The sequence below is a fragment of the Agelaius phoeniceus genome, chromosome 14, assembly GCF_051311805.1.
Source record: "Agelaius phoeniceus isolate bAgePho1 chromosome 14, bAgePho1.hap1, whole genome shotgun sequence".
NCBI lineage: Eukaryota > Metazoa > Chordata > Aves > Passeriformes > Icteridae > Agelaius > Agelaius phoeniceus.
In genome coordinates this window covers 12,273,805-12,298,268 of record NC_135278.1, presented here as the reverse complement: position 1 = coordinate 12,298,268, position 24,464 = coordinate 12,273,805, and the positions used below count along the sequence as shown (strand labels likewise).

The window sequence follows — 24,464 nt, the reverse complement described above, 5'->3', positions numbered from 1 at the left end:
TAGTAGTAAAACATTGCTCCAAGTAACCATGGAAACCTTTGGGGCATGAAAAGGTGTCCAGTCAATGGAGCCCAGTGGTTCTGAGGGAGCAGCAGTACTGAGAGCCTGGATCCCACTGCTTATGAACAGAATATCTTGATAAAATTGAGGAGAGTATGTGACCTGTTTGCCCACTACAGCAGAAGACTTGATCCAAAAGCATCTCCATCCCTCCACACACCTACGCAGATCTAATATCTGAAACTTGCAATTTCAATTAATTGGATGCACTCCACGATTTTTGAAAAGTATCAGCCTTTAAAACCTCAGGAATATCTACAGAAACAATTCTGTCATACACATTAATGTTTCTATGGTGACTTTCCAGCACTTCATTGGATTCCCTTTTGTAAATGCTCAGGGTACTCCCACACCACCCTGCAAACCCAAACCCTAGGTAAACCAAAATGGAAAACTCAGTTTTTCCCTACCCAAATGTAAAGTCAAGCTCTAAATACACATTCACTGTTTTGCCCACACATCACACCTCCATGGCCTGAGCATGTTCTAGAGCACTGCCGGATGATGCCACGTCACCCAGGCAGTGCCAGTGACACAGCCAAGGCTCCATCTTGCTATATATACACCATGATCTCACTTGAGCCAGGAATATCGGAGTATTTTGTCTTGAAACACATGAGCATTTTCCTGGAGCATTTATACTCATGGACTGTTCACAGATACTAGAGCTCAGAGTCCACCTAAATACAGAAAAACTACAGGAACAGCAGCCCTTTCTCGCTGCCTCCTTGCTTCCTTTTCTTGTCAGTATATTTTTCTCCCCCTTTTCCATTAAGAAATTCCTGCATTCTCCTCGAGGGCTCATTAACCTCTCCAAAATCCCATTCTGACAGGAGCAAATGCCTTCTGAAAGGGCCAGTGCTGTCAGAGGGACATTGACCTCTCCGAGCCTATTCACCTACAGCATTTGCACGTCCTCATCTCTCTGCTTTCAAGTCACTTTGTCATTTGTTGATAAGCAATTACCAGATCTTCCAGTGGAACAATTTATTCTTGTCTTCAGTTCACTATTAACTGTGAAACCTTGCAGATGGTAGTGCAGAATAAAACCCTTTCCCATCTGCCTGATCAAACAGTTGATAACCAAGATGTGGCAGGGCTTGGTAAAGCCAGCACTGTGCTTGGCAGTGGGCAAATGGATTAGGTGGCTCCCTCACTGTGTTATTTTCTTAAGGGCCCAGAACATAAAGATATTTCTTGGAAACTCAGTACAGCCCCAAGACTCACAGGTGCTTACAAGCATTGCCAGACCATGCCATTCTTTCTTCCTACAGCTCCCTTTTTTGCACGTTAAAGATTAATAATTTATTTGGTACAGGACTCTACTATTCTGTCTCACTCTGCTCTGGCACCAATGCAGCTTCCTGCTGAGTTGAACACACCACTACAGATACTTCATTTTCTGTTTTGAATGTTTTCTGGCAAAGGTAACATTAACAAAATGAAGGTTCTTGCAAGCAGCAGCTGTTGTGGGTAGCATATATCCTGGGTAACTGCTTAAAGGAAGTAATAGAGGCTGTTTCCTCTGGGAAATATGTATAAATGGAGGGGTCTCGGATGAATAACTTCAAGAGAAATCCGAACCTATGGCTCCCCGTACAGTCATTTGGGGATATTCTTATTAAACAAGGATGGATTTGCATAGCAAGGCTCCAGTCACAAACCTCTCTCATCACACACAGCTTTCAGAGAGCACACCAGTCACTCCAGCAAACAGCCTGAGCCACTCTCCCACACAGTGCTCCACTGGGACTCTGCTGGCCAAGACACCTTTCCAGGGCCTTGTTCATTTGTATAGACAATCACTGCTCTGTATAAAACAGCACCAGGGTCATGGGCCAGCCTCACATTGCCACAGCCACCCAGAGGAAATCCTGGCACTCCATAACTACCCCATGCCATGGTGCTGTTTCCTTCTGTATCCACTAATGCACAGGACAGAGTGTCAACTTAAATTTTGAAATTCTGTGATGCTGTCACTTTGTGTCACAGTGTTAAGTGGTTTTGATTATTTGATGTCAGCTCAGTTTACTTAAAGCATTCCCACTACTTACATTTGGTCTCCATCAAAATGTGTCAGAAATCTCTTAGCAAAAGCTGTTCTTAACCCAAAGGACTCAGCAGGGTTCAGCTGCAACTGCTGGTGCTCACCATGTGCAATGTTTACTTGGGAGGTTCTCTTGAGAATGGCTGTCCTCATCACAGCATCTCTCTCACTGAAATGAGCCTGGTCCCCAAGAAACCCACTCAGGAAAGCTTTTACATGGAAGTAATTATTAGAAATAAGTAAGTATTAAACAGTAATATTACTTTCTAATGACCAGGGTGCCCACACCCTGCACCAGCCATGCTCCTGGCTGCCCAGGCGTCCTCAGTCAGGCAAGGGGTCACTGTCCCAGCACTGCACACTGGACCAGCTCCAGGGAGTGACAAAACCTGATTCAAGCAACACCAGCTTTTCAGTGCAGCAATGGTACCAGCCCCAATGCTTTCCATTCACCTCATTACAGAAATTACAGGGGGTCTGATTTTGAAGATGGGTACCACATGTGCTGGAGTCTCCCCTCAGATATGTGCCCTAAGAATGAGAAGCTGGTAGTGATAACTGACTTTCAGCTTTTCTTCTCATAACTCGTTCACTTTTACAGCCTGAATTCACTCTCCTCCGCCTAACCATGGAACATCAGCCTTCTCAGAGGATCCTGGAAGAAAGAAGCATCAGCTGAAATGTACTTCCACTGACATCCAACCTCCCTGGACCATGGAGACCTTCACAGGCAAGTGATATGCTCTAATACTGGATTTGAACACAAGCTGCAGTGTTAGATGAACCAATCACTGAACATCACCAAAATTATTATGAAAATGAGTAATAACATGTTCTTTAAAGCTCTCCTGACTTTAAGTCCTGACCTCCTAACGCACTGTTAGCACTCAATGTTTCCTTTATGTCAAGGAAACTACGACCATTGTCAGCTGATTTACACACTGATCAGAATCAATCGTCTGTGTTTTCAGGGTGATCCTGGACATAAACTGAATGCCATTAGAACAATAGAGCTAAAGGAAGTAAATGGTGAAAAAACTGCAGAAAACAAGACTGTATTTTTTTAATAAAGTCATTGTAAATTAAAGAATAAGTGTTCTTAAATTACTGAAAGATTTAATTTACTCCGGAAACACCTGAATCATCATTAACACTATAAGGATCTCTTTGCATTAATTCATACCCAAATTCAAGGCTGTACATTTTGTTAGGTTTCTCTCTTCCTGTTCACATTTGTACCCAATTAAACTTCAGTACAGGTGCATACGGGTTAGTAATCACATTTTATATTTTGCATGCAGATTAGTCCTATTTGAATCTGCATAAATTTGTTATGCATCACTGCAAAAGTGAATGCTCAAGCAACTTTTATTTTTATCTAATCAAATCACTACCTAATGAAAAATGAGCAACTGTGCACAAAGGTGCACTCAGGCAGACTCACAGATCCCTGGGAGCAGGAGCCACTCAGGAGGGCTCCCAAGTGTGAGCCTCTCCCTCCTCATGGTCAAAATGTGATCAACCACACCCAAAATGCCCCTGCTGCCTTCTGCACAAAGGTTAAATCAAGATTCCAGCAGAGGATGGACCCAGAAGGGACTTTTACAGAACTCCTTTCCTAAACCTTAGCAGAGTCAATTGCTGCTTACTAGGCTATGATCAAAATCCCTCCTCAGAATGGAAATGGTGAAGTCTCTTTGCTTCCCTGTGCCTGAATTTTCTGGCTGTGCAGTGAGCACCACATAGAATCACAGAGGCACAGAACAGTGTGGATTGAAAGCAGCCCTAAAGAACACCTAATTCTAAACCCCTTGCCATGGGGGGACATCTTCTACCAGAGCAGGTTGCTCAAAGTGGACACTTTCAGAGATGGGGCATCCACAGCTTCTCTGGGAAACTTGTTTCAGTTGCTCACAACCTCACAGTAAAGAATTTCTTACTAATATCTAGCCTAAACCTACAGTCTTTCCATTTAAAGCCATGCTCTCTTGTCCTGTCACTACACACCCTTGCAAAAAGTTCCTCTCCTGCTCTCTTGTGGGTTTTTGTTCTAAGGTGAGGAGCTGAAACAAGAGGAGCTGAACCTCAGGCAGAAAAATGTTCATTTAACTAAACAGCCAGTCACACCACACAGTGGTAGGTAATATTCAGCAGTTTACTCTGGAAGTAACAAGACAAAGCACACACCTCCCACTTCTGAAATTGCATTAAACCATTTTAAAAGAGATTCTGTGATTAAATAATGCTGCACAAACTGGCATTACTTCTTAGTACAAATGGGTGGGTCTAGTCCAGAAACAAGTTGGCTGGTGGAGACAAAGAGGGCTTGTTAAAGCAAAATGTAAAAGACACAACCACTTGAAAATGTCATCCTGAAATAGACAACAGTGTTGCACTATGGCTTATGGTGAGAATGTAATAATGGAGACAAGCAGTTAAAAATGTGTGCCAAGTGATTTCAGACTTGAACTTGAACAGAAAGCTTGATGAACTCTGAAGCTCAGCCCTCTACACAGCAAAGGGCAGAGGCTGAGGAAGGCTGCATCTGGAGATGCAGAACTCCCAAGGAGTTCTGGAGGGAACAAGGCACTCCACTCACCCATCCCACTCCCAGATATCATGCTGTATTCAGCCAGGCAAAATATTATTTTCTTATCCCAGGAGCTAAAGGAACACAGGTCCCAGGATCTGAAGAATCTTTGTAATGTACCATGGGGCTGGAATACAGGAATTGTAGTTCATTGACCTGAATGGCTGCAGCAGAAGCAGCAAAGGCTCGAATGGATATGGCTATTGAATCACATGCAGATCATTTGAACATCTGCCTCACCATGTAAGAGAACATCAGGCACTGGATCTCATCTTCACACTCACAACCATTTTTAGGAGCATGCTGCCATCTTGGAAACATGCTCTGCTCATCTCCTATCATGCAGTACAGAGACAGTGGTTGCACCTATTTCAAGTCCAAATCAACATGAGTGAAGCTTTAGTAAAACAACTACAGCAAAATTAACATTCAGCTCCCCTTTTCCATTCAGGTCCACGATTGGTCTCGACATGACAGAAAGGAAAGGAGCTCCATGAAGATCCAGTCTGCCACAGAAGGAGCAGCACTGGGTTCACAGGGCATCCCAGAGGGGCAAAGCCCCATGGCCATCCCTGCTGACAGGGCTCCCTTCCCCAGAGCCCTCCCCACAGACCAGCACCCACCTCTGCAACACCTCAGCTGCCACTTCCCTCCATCCACATGACGCTGCTTAAGGGATTTTTGAAAAGAGACACTTGAAAGGAATTAAATGAAGGCTTAGGAACAAGAAGCAACTGGCAGTAAACAAGTTCCCTGAAGTGTGAGAGACTTTGTCCTGAGCACTCCCAGCACATTCCAAGGTCAACTGTGCTCCCTCAAGAGCCAGAGCCAGGCTGCAGGAGCTGCACGGGCTGGGGAGCAGCACAGACAGCTCACACCCACACTGTGCCAGCCACAGCTCCTAACTCCCTCCTCCCCAGCAAGGAGGGCTCTGCACCTGGGACAGAAGCTAAAACACTGCACCTCTCCCTTGTCTGAGAGCACAGCCACCCCAATTCAGCCAACAGATCCCTCAGAAATACTTTCATCCTTTCATTTTTATTTTTAAGTTACATTTCTATTTGCATTTCCTTTAAAAAGCATATCCTAACCTTCTTCTGACTTTCCCATCTGCCACCCCCCTCCTACCCACATCCTCTCAAAAAACACAAACATCACCAACTTTCTTAAAAAATCCATACATTGAGGTAATCGGAAACCAAATACTTCATATTAAAGTATTTATGAAACTTGATCAGGAACAAAAAATGAAAAAGCATTTCTGATACTTTTCTTCACTGATCTCTTTTCAGAGAATGCATGCACATTTTCAACCCATTTTTCAGTCTCAATAGACTTGAACAAACACATTGGTAACCCAAACTGGTCATTTGTTCAACTTCCTACGGTGATTTTCTTACCAACTATCTGCATAAAGAAATTAATCTACTTCAGAAATCAAATCCATGTGACTGATTATTTAAGAAAAATAAAGAAACTTAGTGGAAAATGCTCTCCATTACCACCACCTAATAATACAAATGTATTTCTTTTTCTGTGGGTCTGACACTTTATCCTGGCCAGGTGGGACAGGGACAGACTGAGGAAACACAACTCTCAAGGAGCTGCACCTGCTTGGGGGTTTCTTCCCCCAAACCCTTAACACCTCACCAAGATTTTATGCTTATGGGCCATTAAAAACAGAGGGCTTTTATCAGAAATCCCAGCATTTAACTGCCCTATGTAATCCACTAAACGAAGATATCTTAGAACAGTTTTCTTGCTGTGTCATTTAAAAGGACTAATGTGTGCAAGAATCCGTTTTGGACCAAGATATTAACTGAATCATTTACCAAGATTTTACTATTCAATGGCAAAACTATTGCCTGTGCTTAAAGGCACTCTGCTTTAGGAAAAACAGACCAGTATTAACACAAATGCATTAAGTCTAATTGTCATTATTATGGCTGAATACAACTCCAAAAATGTATATAAAATATTTAACAGCTCTAGTAAGCAATATTTGCCTTTTAAAAAGATAATCATTAAAAGCACATTAACCACAAAATGAAATTAGTTTTTCCTTTTCCTTTTTTTTTTTAATAAACGTATCTGTTTAAATCAAAGAATTGTCTTCATCTGCAATTTACACAGCACCAGATGAAGAGTGCCAAGTCTCAGAACACTGGAAACATTAGACATTTAAATTTTGTTATTAGCTCCATTGTCTCCAGCTCCTGCAAGATAGTAGATTACTTGGAGCCACCTCTTCCTCCTCATTGACAAACATTCACATACAATATTTCAATAGAAAAAAGCAAAATTGAACAGAACAGCCCAAAGCCTGCCCTGAAGGATGTGCTGTGAGGGAGCCAGCACTGGTGAAGGGGCAGGGTAAGTGAGCTCCAGCACTCCCACCCTGCATCACTGAGCCCAGGAAGAGTCTGGCTGCTGACTCAATCGAGGACAGGATTTCAACCTACAGCACTTTCTTCTGTAATTTGAGGGATGCTCTGATTAACTACAAATAATTAGTTCATTTTAAAATGGCATAATCTTCTTTATACATGCAGCACGCTCTAAAAATGGATTAGCATGGGGTCTAATGCTGGAGCATCTCTGGCATTAGAGGATTACAGGACACCAATGTGAACCCATGGCTAATTGGGATGGCTGTGTCCCCTCAGCCAAATGCTCTTGTTCTGCCTTTGTTTGCAGCAGGACCTGCAGGGGGGCACAGGCCTGCCCACCACAGCTGCAGATTGAAGGGCTTTTGTTGCATTTAAGGCTTTCTGCAGCACTGAATTTTGGAAAGCCAGGCACAAGGGCATTTGACTGGTCATCACTGTTTAATAAGCCCAGAGTCACAACTGCAGATGTCTACATTAACACGAGGTCAGAGAGGGGAGCAGATGGTTAGGAAGCTCTTACTGTGAAGGCCCTGATGATTTCCAAAGGTAAAACAGCAAGTAGCTTTTATGTATAAATGATGCTTGCCATATGGCGGGCATGATTGAAATTTTAAACAAAAAAATGAAATTATTACAGTTAGACTGAACAGAACCAAAAGCAATTAAAAGTAAAGCTGAGTTTTACGTTAAAGATCGGAAGCAGTTTCACATCAGCAACATCAGTGATCCCAAAAATGGGAGCAGGGTACACTGAAGAATGGTGTTTCTAAGTACTCGGCACAAATCTCATTAAAACTCAGCTTGCTTCTCTGAAGAAAAACCCCACAATGAGGCTGTCACTCCCAGGCACCAAAATCAATAAACATACAATCAATAGAAAAATCATATTTCATTGGCATTAATTTATTAATTAGTATCTATTAATTTATTGATTGTGATTACAGGCCATGATTAAAGCCTGATTACAGGCTGTGAATAGGTACTTTCTAAAATACATAAGCATTCTGCAAATATAAATAACCAATGACGTGCATTTCTCCAGAGCACCTATACATGCATAAAAAGGCACAAAATTACCAGGTGTTCCTAAAAATATAAAAATAATATCTGCCAGCTTTTAGTAAGTTCTCCTGGGCAGATCATCACTTTTTGCTAAAACTGAGATCTCCTGGTCACAGAAATAAGATCCCTGGAAGGCTGAGGCTGCCCCAGCACCCTGCCAGGCAGCCACGAGCTGGGAGGGCTCCTGCCAGCCCCCCTCTGTCCCACTTGAGCACGGGGACAAACACTGCTCAGTGGGGTGGAGTCAAGCACATATTTAACTTCACGCAGTAAAATCAAAATAGCCACCTGTGGATCATTAGATTATCTGCTGCCTCTTAACATAATAAGCAGTTAGATTACATGGCATCCCTCAGTTCATTAAATTAAGCTCACTCAGCAGTGTGCAGGCTGTCTCTCAGAAATCTGGGGGTTTACTGAACCCAGGCAGCCATTCTTCACTTTGTCACAGGCCTGTGATGAAAAAAAAAAAGCACCTCAAATCTTGATTTACCAAAGTCAATCTCAAATTTGCATAGACTTTAAGGTGGCTGGATGTTACATGAGACAGTCACAGCAAAAACCAAGATCTAAACACAATTGGGCAGATGATTGCCAACAAATCAGCAGGTCCAGGCTGAGGTGTAAGTGAACCTTGTGCCTGTGGTACAGAGCTTTTGCAGAAAAAAAATTCAGCTTTGAGCTTTCAGGTTCTATAGAAGGGGAAAAGAACCTCAACAGATGCATATTAAATCCAGAGGAAAGTATGTTTGCATGCAGGCACACACACAGCACCCAGCCTTGCTTCTCCTCCTTGTTTTATCCTTACACCAACTTTCCAAAAACCAAACCCTGGCTCAGGTGGATACACTGCCCCATGGTAATACAGGATTTTGAGGAAAACTCTACAAGGATCCATTGGGCTGTTCATTATACTGTGAAAGAGGGTCCCAAACCATGAAACACCAGCCCAGAGAGGCTCTTTGCTATGGTTCCAGGTCCCTTCCCAGAACATAATTCCACTAATCCCATACTCTGGAATGGGGTCTGCAGGCAGGGCTGGAGACATCAGTCCAGGTAGGCAACCCAGTCCTGATGGGCAATGTGCTTTTTCTCTCCCATACCAGAGCAGATCACCCACTCACTGCCCCTGTTCTGCACTGCCTGGGACAGTCTGGCCAGGTGAGATCAATGCCACAAGTATTTAGGGAGGCTCCAGGACCTGTGTCTGACTCTGACAGCAGGGGAGCTTCACATGCCTCCAAAATACCTCCTCCCTCAGGTCTGCAGGGCACAGGAACTGAATTTGTTGTCTTGCTATGTGGAGTGGGAATGGAGGAGCCAAAATATGTTTTATTAATTCTTTCATTTTTTGAATGTAAGTGGATAAGTGGTTTCAGCCTCCAGACATTTCTTAGACACTGTTGACTTTTACGTACTCTTTCAGGGATCATAAAGTTAATTGTTTCCTTCTTTTCCCATGATGCATGGGGATAATGAGAGACCAGGGGTACTCAGAGGGCAAGCATTGAGCAACAAACCACAGTCAGGCCCAGGGACGCTTGAAGAAAATTTTGTTGCTTTCCTTTTAGCCCATGCTCCATTCATAGGAGAGGCTATTCCCACAAAACTGCAGGCAATTGGGATAACCACTTTGCAGCAGCTTGGGGCTGAAGCAGAACATTAGGAAGACAAGTGTGTACATCTCTGGGGTGTGACAGATGGGGCACACTCAGTGTTACTAAACCCCATTCCTTTCCTTTCCAACAGCCTGCAGTGAGTCACTGTTGCACCACGCCTTCCCCATCCGTGTTAAAAACCTCCCTGTAGTAACTCTAGTGCCAGTCACATCCCTGCAAGCACTGCATGGCAGGCAAACTGTAAACCTGCTTTCCTCCCAGGTAAAAAGCCACTGTCCCTTGCTGCAAAGCCACCCTGGTAACCCAGAATGACACCTGAAGTGTTGGGAACATGCCTGGGACAAATCAGCACCACTTGAGCTACTGATAATTCTCCTGAAGAGTTTCTGTTCTCTCTCTTGAATTACCTCATTTAAAAGACTTAACAGATTAATTACAGACTTCACCATCAGCCCAGTTAGAAAGCCCTCCAGCCATTCCATGGTTCCCAAATTGTTAATTACTAGTCCACACTTTTGTGAAGACCGTGGCTTTCCCCACCAGCAGGTTGACACATGGTGGTGGAAGGCACAGGAAGCTCCCTGGAACAGGCTCAGCTCCCTGCATGGGATTGACCAAACCTGAGCCACCACACCTGCTAATTAATTGCTCTCCCACCACTGAGGGAAGACATCCACATCAGAGCTCAGCTCCAAGGTGCTGCTGCTCTTATTCCTCCATACTGATTTATAAACAACAGAGATGAGCTCTGAAGAAAACATGCCATGAGGATCTTACACTTTTAATTATTTTATCACAGCCTTCATGTACCCTTTTTTGGATATTATTACCCTGGAGAGTGTGCTAACAACCTTAAGTTGCTGACTAATTAAGTTTTGGTATACTCCAAAGCTGGTTTTTGCACACTAATTAAATTTACAGGCAGTTAGATTTGACGGGTACTATGGTAGCTGCCAACGTGCCTTCAGAATCAGTTAAATTATTAATTCTGAGGCAGCAGCCCATTCCCAGGTGTGCAGGGAAGCTCTGTGGCAGTGGAGCTGCCCCAGAGAGCAGCAGTCAGTGCCCCTGTGCTGCAGGAGCGAGGGATGCATGGGTGCTCTTTCCCTGGGAGGAGGCAGAGCTGCAGAGGGGGCACCTCCTGCCCCCAGGGCTGCTGGGGAGACACCAGAATGCCCACCCAGCTCCAGCCCTGAGGGGCAGCTGAACAGCCATGGGTGCTCTGCTTACCCCTCCTGCAGTCCCAACAGCAGCAGCAAACACCCCCAGAGGCACAACTTGGCTGCAGACAGCATCCCTCACCCTGGCTCTGCACACCTTTACCTCAGTGTCATTCCAAAAGGCTGGGGCTCCATCACATTCCTGTCCCCAAATCCCCCTCCAGACCACAGGACAGGGGCCCAGCCCACGCTGTTGGAGCCTCCACTGCCATGCTGGCACTCCCAACAGCCAGGAAAATCCCCCAAACCCACTCGGTGCTATCACACCTCGGGCCCTCCACAGACACAACACTCATTTAGCAATCTATATGATCCATGGTGTCAAATGCCTCTCTGATAATTCCCTCGGGCCAGCTGCTCTTGCTATATCATCTGTTAAATGTCTCCAGAACCCAAAAGTCCTCAGGGAGAAAAGCAGTTATTTTGACTAACTGCTCCTCCTCCTCAACTGGTTACTGTGTGAGCTTCCTCCCACTCAAACACCAGGAGCTGATTAAGACATATGGATTACCTCAACACTACCAAGAATTTCAGTTTAGAAAGTGAAATATTGACATTCTTAATATCACGTTTCACTTTCTCTTGGGAGCCCTTCCTCACACTGACACTGATCCCTGCTGAAACACAGCATCATTGCACAGACTGCAATTCAAGAGCCAGGCAGATGGCTTTTTCTGCATGCATTTTGGTTAAAGTTGCTGATGGAGTCATCCCTTTACAGTTTCTTAATTCTACTTAGAAAACTACTTGCAAGTGGCTCTTACTTATGAAAATCTATAGGTCCTAAAAACAATTATTCAGTTGCACATTAAATTTAGAATTTTGCATTTTGGTCTTCCTCCTTGTTTAAAAAATTATTCTGTAGTGTGTTGGTCCTTTTTTCATAAAAACAACACACATGAAGAAAAGCCATAGAGGAAAATTCTTCACTTGAAAATCTCACATTTGGAAATCCTTTAGTAATACAAGTCTTTAAAACTATATTTCCCATTTGTAAAACCTTTGAAAGATTTATGTAATTCTAACTAGAGGAAAGGTGTGGTTTTGTTTTGAACTGGAAATTAAACTAAATATAAAGTACGTGAAGCTTCCTGTTAAACAAAAGTCCTGAGTTTGGCCCTGCTGGGGTCCCAAAAGCTCCAATGAAGCAAAATCACCAGCATTCCCCATCCATTCACCTCATTTCCTGAGTTTCTATTTATGATTGATGGCCTTAAGCTGCAGTAATGTATTTAACCAAGTCAAGAAGAAAATCAGAGTGAACCTCACTGACTTTTTACATCTAAAAGTACTGGGCAGATGTATTTAACTTAACCAAGTGTGAACTCATGTGAAATACCTCAAAAAAACCCCCATAAACTCTCTGACTCTGATTTTTCTTTTTAATCAAATCTGTGTGAAGAAACCTCTATTTGTTTTATAAAAATACACGAAACCCTCAAGGAATAAACACCTCTTCTCAATAAACTAGAGTGATAGATAGCAAAAGGATCAGATCCAGGGGACAACCTTATTTCAATACAGTAGCAGCCAGTGCTACAATCCCCTGCACTCAGGAGAACCAACTAATCCCACTGCCAAAGCTTTTTTACAACTCTGCCCCTACAAGGAGAGCTGTAGCCCCCAGAACTGCTTGTAGCTGACATTTCTAGTGCTCTGAGCCACCATTTCTGAGGCAGTCACACATGAAAGAGGCAAAAGTGATTGCAAGGCTTTATGTTTTGATGCCAGCCATTGGTTTGGAGTCAGTGAACCAAGAGAAATTCACATTGAAATGTACTGAAACAAACAAACTAGAAACAAGCCTGAGGCAAAGAAAAGAGGCTTTTATATATTAATTATACTTTGGTTTTGGTTTCTGCCTCGAATAGCAGTTATACAGTGAAATCCAGCAAGCACTCAGGTATTGCAGCAATGTGCAAGTCAGTCCAGTGACCTTCCAGCATCAGGCTCAAACCCTTCAAACACGGGGAAAGCTTGCTTGAGGCAAAGAAGCAGCACTCATCTTGGCTTTGCTGATGCAAATCCCCTTTACCTTGAGAGCAGTCCCTGATCTTGGGCAGAGCTGGCCCTGAGAGGGACGTGAGGAGCCCTTTGCTCTCAGGTTCTGTGTGCCCTGGCCAGGCTGTCCCCACGGTGGGACAGTGATCAGACGCTGCTGGCAGCACTGTGACCCTCTGAAGGGCAGGGCACCAGCACCAGAGCTGCCAGCCCCAACTTCAGGAGCTCAGCCTGGCTTTGAGCAAGTTGAGAACGACAGAGAGCAAAGCCCAGCAAAGCTGCACTCCAGCAGGGCTTGGCTTTTCCCTTCAGTTCATCTCACAGAGATGCAACCGGCACCAGGCTGACAGCAGCACAACCCAGAGAGCCTCTTTAGCTACATTACAATGACCCCGTGCATTTTTAATTGGAATCTGCCCTTTATTTGTGTTCTCTGACAGCCCGAGGGGGGCATACACCGATGCTCATGAAGACAGGTGGGGATTCCAGAGCATCTTAAGCTCTGCAGGCACTGCAGTGCCTTTCAGCTGGAGGAATTGTGCCCTGATGCCCCCTGCAGCCAACAAGCACTGCAGAAAGGGTTTGCCTTGAACACACTGAGCCAAGACCCTGCTTCTGCAGAGAAAAAAAAAAATTAAAATGGTCTGAATGGAATCTGTAAAGTCAGGCAAAAATCAGTTGCTTTCCCAGCCCCATTTTATATTTAGACAAGAGATCACTATTCTCAATTTCTTTACATTTTCCCTTCTAATCTCCTCAGTATATCTTTGCTCTTCATTGAGTAAGTCCCCTCCCTGGTCCTGCATTAGAAGCAGGGCTCACTTTCCAGGTTATCCATTCCATCACAGGACTGGGCAGAGAGGCCATGTGTGGGTTCAGGGTTCCCAGGTGAGCCTGTGGTGCCTGCTCTCACAGGAGAGCCTCAGCTCCAGAAGCACAGAAACTAACAGAAACTTCTCTTCATTTAGGTGCTGGAATTTTAAGTAAAGCTCCCTAAACTCCCCAAGGCATATTGTTTCCATCAAAGGAAGCGAGTGAGCATGACTGATAAGTTTGATTTTCAGTGGTGCTTAGGTTCTGCAGCTCTCATCAATTGCAGAGCAAGTCATAGGAACTCAAGGCCACGTTTTTTTAAAGGGTCAGTATTTCAAAATGTATTGCAGTCAACAAAAATTGGGAGTTACAGTTCTTTAAAAGGTAGGCTGGCCTTCAGCACTTCTCAGAAGTCGCACCGTGAATTTTTTTCCTCCTTTTCTCCCTAATGTTTTGCCTTCTGGTTCAGAAAAGAAGACAGGAACTCTGGAGCCCTCATTTCATTACAGAAACTGAAAAGAGAAGATACAACCAAGTATGTCCTTGGAGAGAAACACAATTAGCACAGGGAGCATCCAAAGAATGTACAAAACACAGGAAGAACACACAGCCTCTCTGGAGTGTCTTTGCTTCTGTTTCCCACAAGTCGGGAACTCACACAACCATTTTGAAACCCAAATTTATCCCCTCTTCCAAGAATCAGTTTAGTCAGCAATGATTTCTGTATTAGTACTTCTAGAGGGGTCTTACAATAAAGTCCTCTTTCTGTTACTACTGCAGAAATTAAATAGCAAAACTGCCTTATCCATTGAGAGGGTTTTTGTGTATTTGTTTACAAAATGAGAATTGCTTTTACATTTCTAATTAGGTAGCTCTTAACTAATACACAGAGAAATCAGCAGCATATGAAGCTTTGCTATCAGCACAATCTTATTAAAGGAGAGCTTAAGATTTTTAAAATAATAACAAATTAATCATGATAATGGGGTTTTAGATCATCAAATGCAGAAGTAAAGAGGGAGCTTTTTAAAAGTTCTTTGAATCAACATATTTTCTCTGATGATGTCAGAGTCTTAACACAGGTTCAGCAAAAGAAAAGCTTCTTCAAATGCTTCTGGCATTATTCTATACGTGGAAATCTGTGAGGTACAAAATTAAATTATGCATAGTCATTCTTTCACTGTTACACAGGGAAAATAACTGCTCTAGTACTCAGAAGCTTTCAGAAAGTCTTTAACCCTTTCTGAGCAGGCACAGCAGACTAAATGCTTGCTGAGGTGTAACAGGTCAGAGACCCCACCAAGTCCAAGGGGACCTCAAGCATTTTATCATCATTCTGTGATGCCCTGCAGAAGACATTTTCTCATACAGTTTTCCAATGCAGTGCACCACCACAGAATTCAACTCAGACATCATTAAATCAGCTGAATTAAACATAGGCATGGGCTTTGACCCTTTTTTCTGGTTTAGAGATGCAGCTTGAAGGACTGTTGTCAGCATGGAGGGACAAAAAAAATCAAGAGACCAGGAGACAGCATCAGTGATGCTTTAGCAATAGCACTTGGGAGCAGAAATATCTGACTGTGCCATCAAAGACTATGGAAGAAAGCAGCCATAATTTACAGTCTCACCCAGAGACTTCATTAATCCTTCTTGACTTCAGAATTCTTTAATATCTGTAGGAGGCTGCCACATTTTACTTTGCCAGCTAGCAATGCAAACTACATGGACTTGAAGTCAAACTGTGAAAGCTGAAACCAAAGGCAGAATAGATGACTAAATACAGGAAGAAAACTTACAACAGAAATTAGGATAAAATTATTTTTCTGTGATTGATGAAAGAATGTATCTGAGTTTCTCACATCTTACTAAAAATCCCTTGCTCCCACAGTGATTTCATTCTATTTAGTTCACATAAAACTGCTTGAAGAAGGTACTAGAATCTGGTTTTTAGAAGTCTGTTTTGCAGCCAACAGTGTCTTGAGGAATATATCTGGCAAAAAGCTGTTACTGGCCTTCCCTGGTTCTCCACAGCCACAGTGATGACAGCAGACAATGGATATTTCCAGTCTTATTCCTCCTAAAAACACAGACTTAACTGCGTTTTTGGCAGAGACATCATTCACACACTCATGTTTGAGCAGAGTGAATTTGTTTGAAACAAAACCCCATTTTTTTCCTAGCTATTTATGAGTATTCCCCCTTTTGCCTTACACAGCCAGACGTACACACTGCTGCCATTTTAGCAACATCCAACCACAGTGCTCCAAAAACTACAACACAAACAGTACACAGCACTGGGTTCTTGCATCCCAACAAACAACTTCTCCAAGAGGTGTCTCTAAATATACCTATTACATATTTTTTTTTTAAATATATATATACATATATATTCATATGTTTGCTGCTGCAAGCTGAACAGGCCAGAACTGAGATGGCCACCAAGACATGGCCAGGCAATCCCATGTATTTTCCTGCAGAATGAAGTTAATTCGTGCATTCAGTCAAGCAAGAACTGTCTAATTCACAGTGGAAGAATTACCAAGCAATCTTGACCCATAGTGTAGCTCTTAGCCACTCAAATCACCACAAGTCCATTAAAAGTTAATCACAAATAATATCAGTAATATAGTTTTGCTTCTGAATTTTTTTTAAATAGCCCTGCCAGGAATTGCAGTATTTCTGCTCTTCTGTACAAAGTGATCCCAATGTCTGTAAGTAATCTTAATTAATGTTCTGAGACATTAATATTTTATCATTATCACTATGTTCAAAGACCACTTTAGGACAGGCTATAGCCCTCCAATTAGCATTACTAAAGTATTGCTCGTCCTTCATACAGCTGAAACACTCAAGAGCTCCAGTCAAATACAGAGGAGAGACGATGCCAATTCATGGGAGTTTAGTTTAAATGAGTCAACAATCCCAGCCTCGGAGATTATTTTATCCCCATATGTACTTGACAAAAGATAGCTGCCTACTGATACAGTCAAGTTCTGTTTTACAATTTCATTTAGGTTTCAAGTTGCAAAGGCAGTTTCACAGGCAATGCTCAGCTGGAGACCACCACAGCTTTGTTTCTTCGTATCATATCTAATTGGAAGGCTTCCAAGGATAATTGTTGTTGAGAAATGCATTGATTTGCTGCTGAGAATCTTAAAGATGTTTGAGGAATTGCAATCCTCCCAAAAGATTTGTCTTTGAAACAACAGTAGTTATGTATTACTTTTCTCTTGCAAACCACAAAACTGCAATTAAAATTCACATTTTGTATTTGGAAACAATACTGTGGTATCCAAACGGATTAGCATTAGAGGGCTTTTCAAGTGGATGCACCGAAGGAATCTGCACAGCACATCTGAATTCAGCCTGCACTAAACAATTTGTTGTGCGTTTAGTCAAACTATAGCCAAGGTGTCATTTTGGGGGAATTCCTGCTGCTACACCTCTTGACGTGCTACCATATTGTCATGCTTGACTTTTATTTTAATGAAGAGCCAGGTCCCTGCAGAATGCAATGAACCATAATTTTCATCATGGTACTACCTAGAAGAGGCAAATATTCTTCCTGGGGATTTTCTCTGACACATCTGTATTTTTCTCTCCACTTTCTCCACTGCAATGCCTGAGGTGGAAGCAGGAGAGGGACCTGTCAGAGCCTTCCACTGATACCTTGGTTTCCTCTGGCTTGTGCTCTCACCTCAGCAACTTGTGGCACACATCAAATGACACCAACAGGAAAAAAATCAGCTTAAAAAGGGTTCACATTTACAGAATAAGCACACCCATCAGGTGCTCACTACTTAAATGGCAGCTGCAGTCCAGAGACCTTTCTGCTGCACCTCACCAGGACAGAGAGTGGGGGTTCCCTGCAGCAAGTGCCAGCACAACTGGGCACCACAACAAGAATTGTTGTTATAGGCTAAATAAGCAGCTCTGCTGCTTGATCCTGTGGGCTATGAGGTAATTAGCTGCTAAATAACCAAAATCAATGGATGTTTTTGCAGAATCACACTAAATAAGCAGAAGCTTGGCACACAGAAGGGAGAAACAATCACATTGCTTTGCGGTTGTGTTTTCTAATTTCTAGTTTAATTCCACCAAACTCAATAGCTTTATGGCAGGGAAAAAAACACCCACAGCCTAGGATTACTTGTAAAGCCTATCAAATTACCTTGAAATTTGAAAGCTAAAATGAATACTGCTCTTCCATTTTCAACATATTCAGTTAAAAGCTCTTCTTGCTTTCAGAACTGCATACAATGCCACTGTGAACAGTTTATGGAATTCCACTGCAAACAAACTCCTGAAATTTCCCTGGAAATCATGTCACTCAGTGGTTTTCTGTCCACTTCTCCATTCAACCCAAATCTATAATCTAGTAAATATTTTCAGATTTCTCTTCCCAAAGCCTGACTCTTTTACACATATCCTTGCAAAAATCCTTCCTGTTTCTTCCTGTATCACATCTATCCCATGCTCCCATCTCTCCATACACCTCTAAGTTGCATTCCTACTCATAGCCTTAAATAGCCTGCTTATCTTTAAATGACCTTGGAAACACTGAATCCCATTGGCCCAATAAGTACATTCCATTGTTTCTTCAAAGTTTTCAGGTTCAAATATTTGAGTTCCACAAAATAATCTGTTTCATTGCAGTCTGCTCCCTTCAGTGCAGGCTGTGGAAACCATGCATGCTACCAAGGATTTAACCTAAGCCTAAAGCAGGATTTCAAATGAATAGTACTCTACCTCAGGGAGGAACAGCATCATTCAAAACAGTTGCATGCAACTATTAAATTATTCTTTACAAATTACATGTGTTCCTGAGTTACCTGGTCCAGCATTTCTAAAATATACTCCAAAAAAACAAAAACGACCCCCAAAAGATCTACCAAAGCGGCTCTGTACCTTACACACACACAGCAATGCAGAGTCTAATCAAGCTGAGGTTGAACCATTCTTTTCAACACCAGCACATACTCTAATAACAGACAATCTATGAGAAATGAAAAACAGAGCAAAGCAGCAACATAAATTACATTGGCTGAAAATGCAACAAAGTGCTTGCAGAGCATCAGCAAGGGAAACATTAAATTCTTTCATCAGAAAGATTCGTCATAGTTCATGACAATGACATGCAAGCACTGATAGAATAAGCACCTCTGAACAAAATGTAACTACACAGGAAACCAAACTCAGACTGTTTGGGAAAGAATGGTAATCCAAGGAAGCCCATTTCTCCCCCAGCCCAGTGTTAATGGTCAAAGCCTCTTAAACACAAAGTCAATATGCTTAGGAATTTGCAGATGGAGTGAGGAAAGTGTCTCACTGCTCACAGTCAAGTGCACTAATTTTAAGATGGGCTCAGACCCTGCTCTGGCAAAAAAGACTGCCCAGAGTGGGGATGGAGCAGTTGTCCATTCAAGGGGCACAGGGGATGAGGAGCAGAGGGAAAGCCCACCATTTGAAAATGAAGCCATGCTTATTATCACCTCTGATAAAAAGCACGCAGCTTTGAAGTGAGGGGAAGCAGGGCTGTCCCCTCCCCAGGGCTGTGCAGCCCCAGTGGCACAGGCAGTTTGTCTGGGAGGAGGCCACAGTGCCCCTGCTCACCCCCCAGCAGTGTCAGAGCCTCTCCACGCCCTGCATTTGCCACCTTCCCGGGTGGGAAGTTCTTTATTTGTTATCCAGTAACATTTGTAGAAGGGACTCAAGAAAAAGTCTGACTTTGAATTAACTGTTAACAACCTGCATACAGAAAGAACAGAGAGCAAAAAAAATCTGTGTATATTCTAAATAAAAATTGGGCTCTGGATACATCTCTCCCTCTAGGCAATTATATGGGTAAATCAGCTACTGAAGAAATGAAGCAGTTATGCTAAGTCTATTATTGCAATAGAATTTTTCCAGAAACAGTAAATTACTCTGAGTATTTATCATAATCTGTTATCTGCAGGAAAAAAAAAAGTGAAAACTAAATAAATTTATGGAAATGCATTTGCCTAATAATATTTACCAAATGACACCATTCCCTCTGCTGCTTGTAGCAAACTCAGTCACAGAGGCTAAGGACAGGTTTGCCTTATTAACACAGCTCTCTGCCTGTGTATTTTAAGTACCTCAGAGCACAGTACCATCTGTGTGTATTCTACTAATGAGCTACTTCTTAGACTGTGGAAGGCTGGCCAGCCAGCCAACACCAATTACTCAGATGGAAACTGCCTAATTTTTAGGCAATTAATGAGTTCCTCTCTCATTTTACATATGATGCTTCCTCTGGTTAATTCTCCTGGCATATTACAGCATATCCTACTCTAAAGAAAGTTTCTCAAAGAAGAAAAGAGAGGAACATGGAACATGACCCAGTCCAGTCCAGCTCCCTGGAGCAGAGCCCAAACCCCGTGTGTGGGACAGAAGCTGGAGAACAGAGACCATCCCGAGCAGCTCCCTTCCCCTACAGTGCTTGGGGCACTAAAATACCTTTCATGGCATCACAAAGGACAGAGAGGAAGAGCCAGTCCCATGCTTACACACGGCCACTGATGGTTTTACTCCCTCTCACCTCCCAGCCAGCTGCAAACACCTGACACTGTCACCAAATGCTGCACAGCTGTGGAGCTCCCACAAAGAGTGGAGACCTGACCACTCTGACTGCTCCCATCTCTTCCCTTACGTGTCTGATGTGATTTTGAAAGGTGGGTCTTAAGGGGCTTTTAGATTATGTAAAAATAGAATTCCCTCTTCTGCCATTAAGAAAATATTTCTTAATAATCTATACCAAGTTTAAGGAGATCAAAATTACCTTTTACAGCTCCCTGTTGGAAAGCACCGTAGTAAAGCATGGAAGGAGCATTAAATTATCTAAGTAACCACACTGATAATGCACAGCTTTCATCTGCAGAATAAAACTATTAAAGGAGATCTGATTTTTATAAGTATATTACACATTATCATTCTGAAGGGGCAACCCTATGTGCAGGAAAGGATGCACTTGCCTTGCATAAACCAGAAAAACATGCCAATTGCAGCTGTGAAAATACTCCAGAGGACAGCTTTACCCAGCAGCCCCCAGCAAAACCAAACCACTTCCCTTTGCTGAGGATGATCATATCTACACACCAATGAGAGACTTAATGGAACATTTCAACTGTGTGTGACATTACCAAGCCATTCTACAATCACATTGTGGAATTTGTATTATCTAAGTTCTCATGAACAAGTTACCCAGCATTTTACTTCTTGGGGAAAAAAAAACAAAAAAAAAGAATGTTTTTCCAAAAGACAACTAATTACTACAGCTCATCAGGAATCTCCCTTACTACAACATGAAGCAAGTTGGTGACACATTCTGCAAGTGACTTCACACAAAAGCATTCTGAATAACCAACTGTTCACACGGGATCTGAATCCTTCAGAGAAAACCATCAATTGCAGCTCTTCATGAAGGACAGCAAATGGAACAGTTCATTTATAGTCACTTCTAAAATGGGATTTAATCATGAACCTTTCTTCCTCAATACAGCTGTCTCCCTGTGTAAAGTCCACAACAGTTGCAGCCAGGCATCCCAGGTCATTTGATTTAGGCTTTATCTCTCATGCAGTAAGTCAGAGGTATGTTGCACAGTTGGAACAAAACTCTTTGCAACAAACACTGAGTGGTAAAGAGCAAATTTAATCATCCAATGCAGATGAAAAAATCATAATGCTGTAAATAATATGATGTAAAGTCACAGCAAATAGGAATCATGTTGACCTATATCAGAAGTCAGCCAAAAAGCTTCAGCTTTCAATCTGCTCCAATAAAGCTGAAACACTCCACTCCTAAGTGCATTTCCAATATAGTCCCCCATTTCCCTAAAATTACAGATGTCATTTTGAATGGAAATACAATATCCAATGTGTCATCAGTGATACACATCCTAATTTCCTTCCTTATGTCTAAGCCCACACCATTATTCACACCTCTCTGCCTTTATATAATAGGGCAAGATTTCCAAGGTCACAACAAAAACAAACACATTCAACAGCTCCAATTTTTAATAATTACTTTCTTGGCTTAAGTTTCAAACTTTCTTTTCTAAACCACAAGTACCAGAACAAGCAAGTGTTTTAGAAACACCTGAAAGTTAGTTTATTTTCTCATCAAAACACACTCTGCAATAGGAGCCTGCAGCAAGGGAGGAAGAGGCAGGTGCTGAAGGAGGTTCTTTACCAGGGAGGACTTGCAGGGAGCAGAGCTGATCCATGCCCAGCATGAAGCCAAGGAGGCCTGCAGGATCACCTGGCTCCACTGAAGGGCTCCCACTCTCTGTTTTCATTCCTCTTCTGCAGTAAATCTGAGGGATTTGACACAGACAAATGCTTCAGGGAATCCCACAAAGAGTGGGGACCTGACCACTCTGTGTTCATCTTCCAGCTTCTTCTGACACCCACCTGAGGGATGCCACCGTGCTGCTGCTCAGCTCCAGGGGTACAGAGCCTGGGAGTAACCCTGCCTTTGATTCACATTCCAGCACTTTTCCATTGATTATTAAATGTAACAGTCTCAGGGAATTTATTGTTCAAAATGAAATTGTGTCACTGGGAAAGAAATTCTGATGAGCTCTATTCTGTAGAATGGGATTATATTTCTGCATTTTATCAATAACTCAAGGACATCAATGATTGTATCTCACATTACACCTCTCCTTCCAAGCCCACCCATACATATATTTTTCTGAACACGTAAGACAGCATAAGGGTGCACAAAGTGGCTCTGCACATTGATCCAAATAAGGATCACAGAGTGCACATCAAGAGTGCCACTGAAACAAAACCATAATGCTTAAATTCAAAAACAAACAACCCTTGCTGTCTTGTGAAAAATCTGATCTGCTATATTAACATCAGTCTTCACAAATAATGAGTCAATTCTACCTTCAACATACCAGAAAAGTAAATCTCAAATATTAAAAAATAAATAAAATCTCAAAAAATCTGTCAAACAACTTTGCCCTAAAATTTGATGTGTATTTGTACAGAGTGATGAAAGAACCTTCATTTCTTTAAATAAACACGAACATCTGGTTAGACTATACACTGAGGTGTCCTTGGACAAAGGTGTTTTAGGCTACTCACTCATCTGAGGACAGAACTGCAGTTCCTGGTACTGCTGAAAACCTAAGGGCAGCTACTTGGTGAGCACAGATGGAGCCCAGAGAGGCTCGAGTGCAGCTGAGCCTGCAGAGTCCCAGCAGCTCAGGAGCAGCAAATGTTCTTCAGGTCAGAGCAGCAAACGTACACAGAGGCCTCTCTCTATAAACTTGGCTACCCAGGAGATGTGATTGGCACCTCCTGGGCTTGAGGTTCCTCAGGTATCCATGTGTCATTTTACAGTGTTAAGTGGTTCTTCGTCTTGTGCCCCACTCCTCACTGGGAGGACAGCCAATAGCACACACAACAGATTTGTAATATTCAAAGGCAAAAGCTCTAAGCCTAAAATTCATGCACAAAACCTGGTAAAAGCAAATATCTCTCCTTCTTTTCCTCTTCCATTTCTAGCTGACACATTTTTCTATCTTTGACTGAAAAATAACAGAAATTAAAGAAGCTTTTCTCTATCCCATGTATCCAAGGACATAGAAGCACATTTTATGCACATGCTTATTTAGCCTCAATTTTTTTTTAGAAGACAGGACTTCTTTCCTTGTCCTTGCCTAAGGCATTAGTAACACAACAAAACAGAGGGAAACATTTAATTTATGTGTTATTCCCTGCATCACTTTCAGTGTGCTGGGCAACCTTAATACAGTTTTCTCTCTTGCTGATTTTATGCCATCTGTAAAATGGGAATAACTATGAAGCAATCACTAGAAACAAAAAGCACTCACATGAAATACCATGATAGCAGATGTTTACTGAAAACATCAAACAGTCCCATGAAACTTTAAAAAATGCTGCTCAGGTAAAAAAGTACAACTAGAACATGGAAAATCAAATAAATAATACTACCATCATGCTTCAAGCCCTAACAAACATTTGAACTGTGCACATGGTTACTAGAGGTCTAAACACCAGCACATCCCCCAGACACACGCAAGAGTGACACCCAAAATACTGTACTTTAAAGCATAAGAAAGTCATTTGGGAGCTTCAGACTTTCCCTTTGTGATTTACTTCAGCTTGAAACAATTTAACTGTGTTCATTTATTTTATTCAAGTACAAAAGGCTTCCCTTTTGGGAAGGAATCTTGCTTTAATATTTAAGTAAGAGCTCAATATTTTAATTGCTTAAATTATATATGAACTCATTTTAAATGTGTGCAATAGCTAAAAATTTGAATGCTTAACTAAGTTCAAAATTTAAACCTTGTTAAGTTGAGGTAACTAAAAAACCCCAAACTTCTAGCAGATTGTTTATTTCCCTTCTTGTTCCTCTGTGTCCATGTCCCTTCCTCCCCACCTGCACACAGACACTATAAATGCTGCCAGCTGTCTTCCAGACAGGTCTGTCCAGCTGCAATGCCATTTTCTGGCTAGAGGAGAAGAAACTAAGGCTGTGACCCCTGTAATGAGGTGCAACCAGAGTTTCAGAGCTGACTTGCTGGTGGCCCCCCGAGACCTGACCGAGCACAGGAGCCCAGCTCCTTGCTTCCCACTGATCCAAAGAGAACAGATGGA

At 42.4% G+C, this 24,464-nt stretch overlaps 1 protein-coding gene across 5 annotated transcripts in view; it reads right to left on the bottom strand.

Moving 5' to 3' along the window:
* The window catches only part of IL1RAPL2 (interleukin 1 receptor accessory protein like 2), a 337,388-nt gene that overhangs the window by 294,409 nt on the left and 18,515 nt on the right, over nt 1-24,464 (bottom strand). The window lies entirely within an intron of this gene.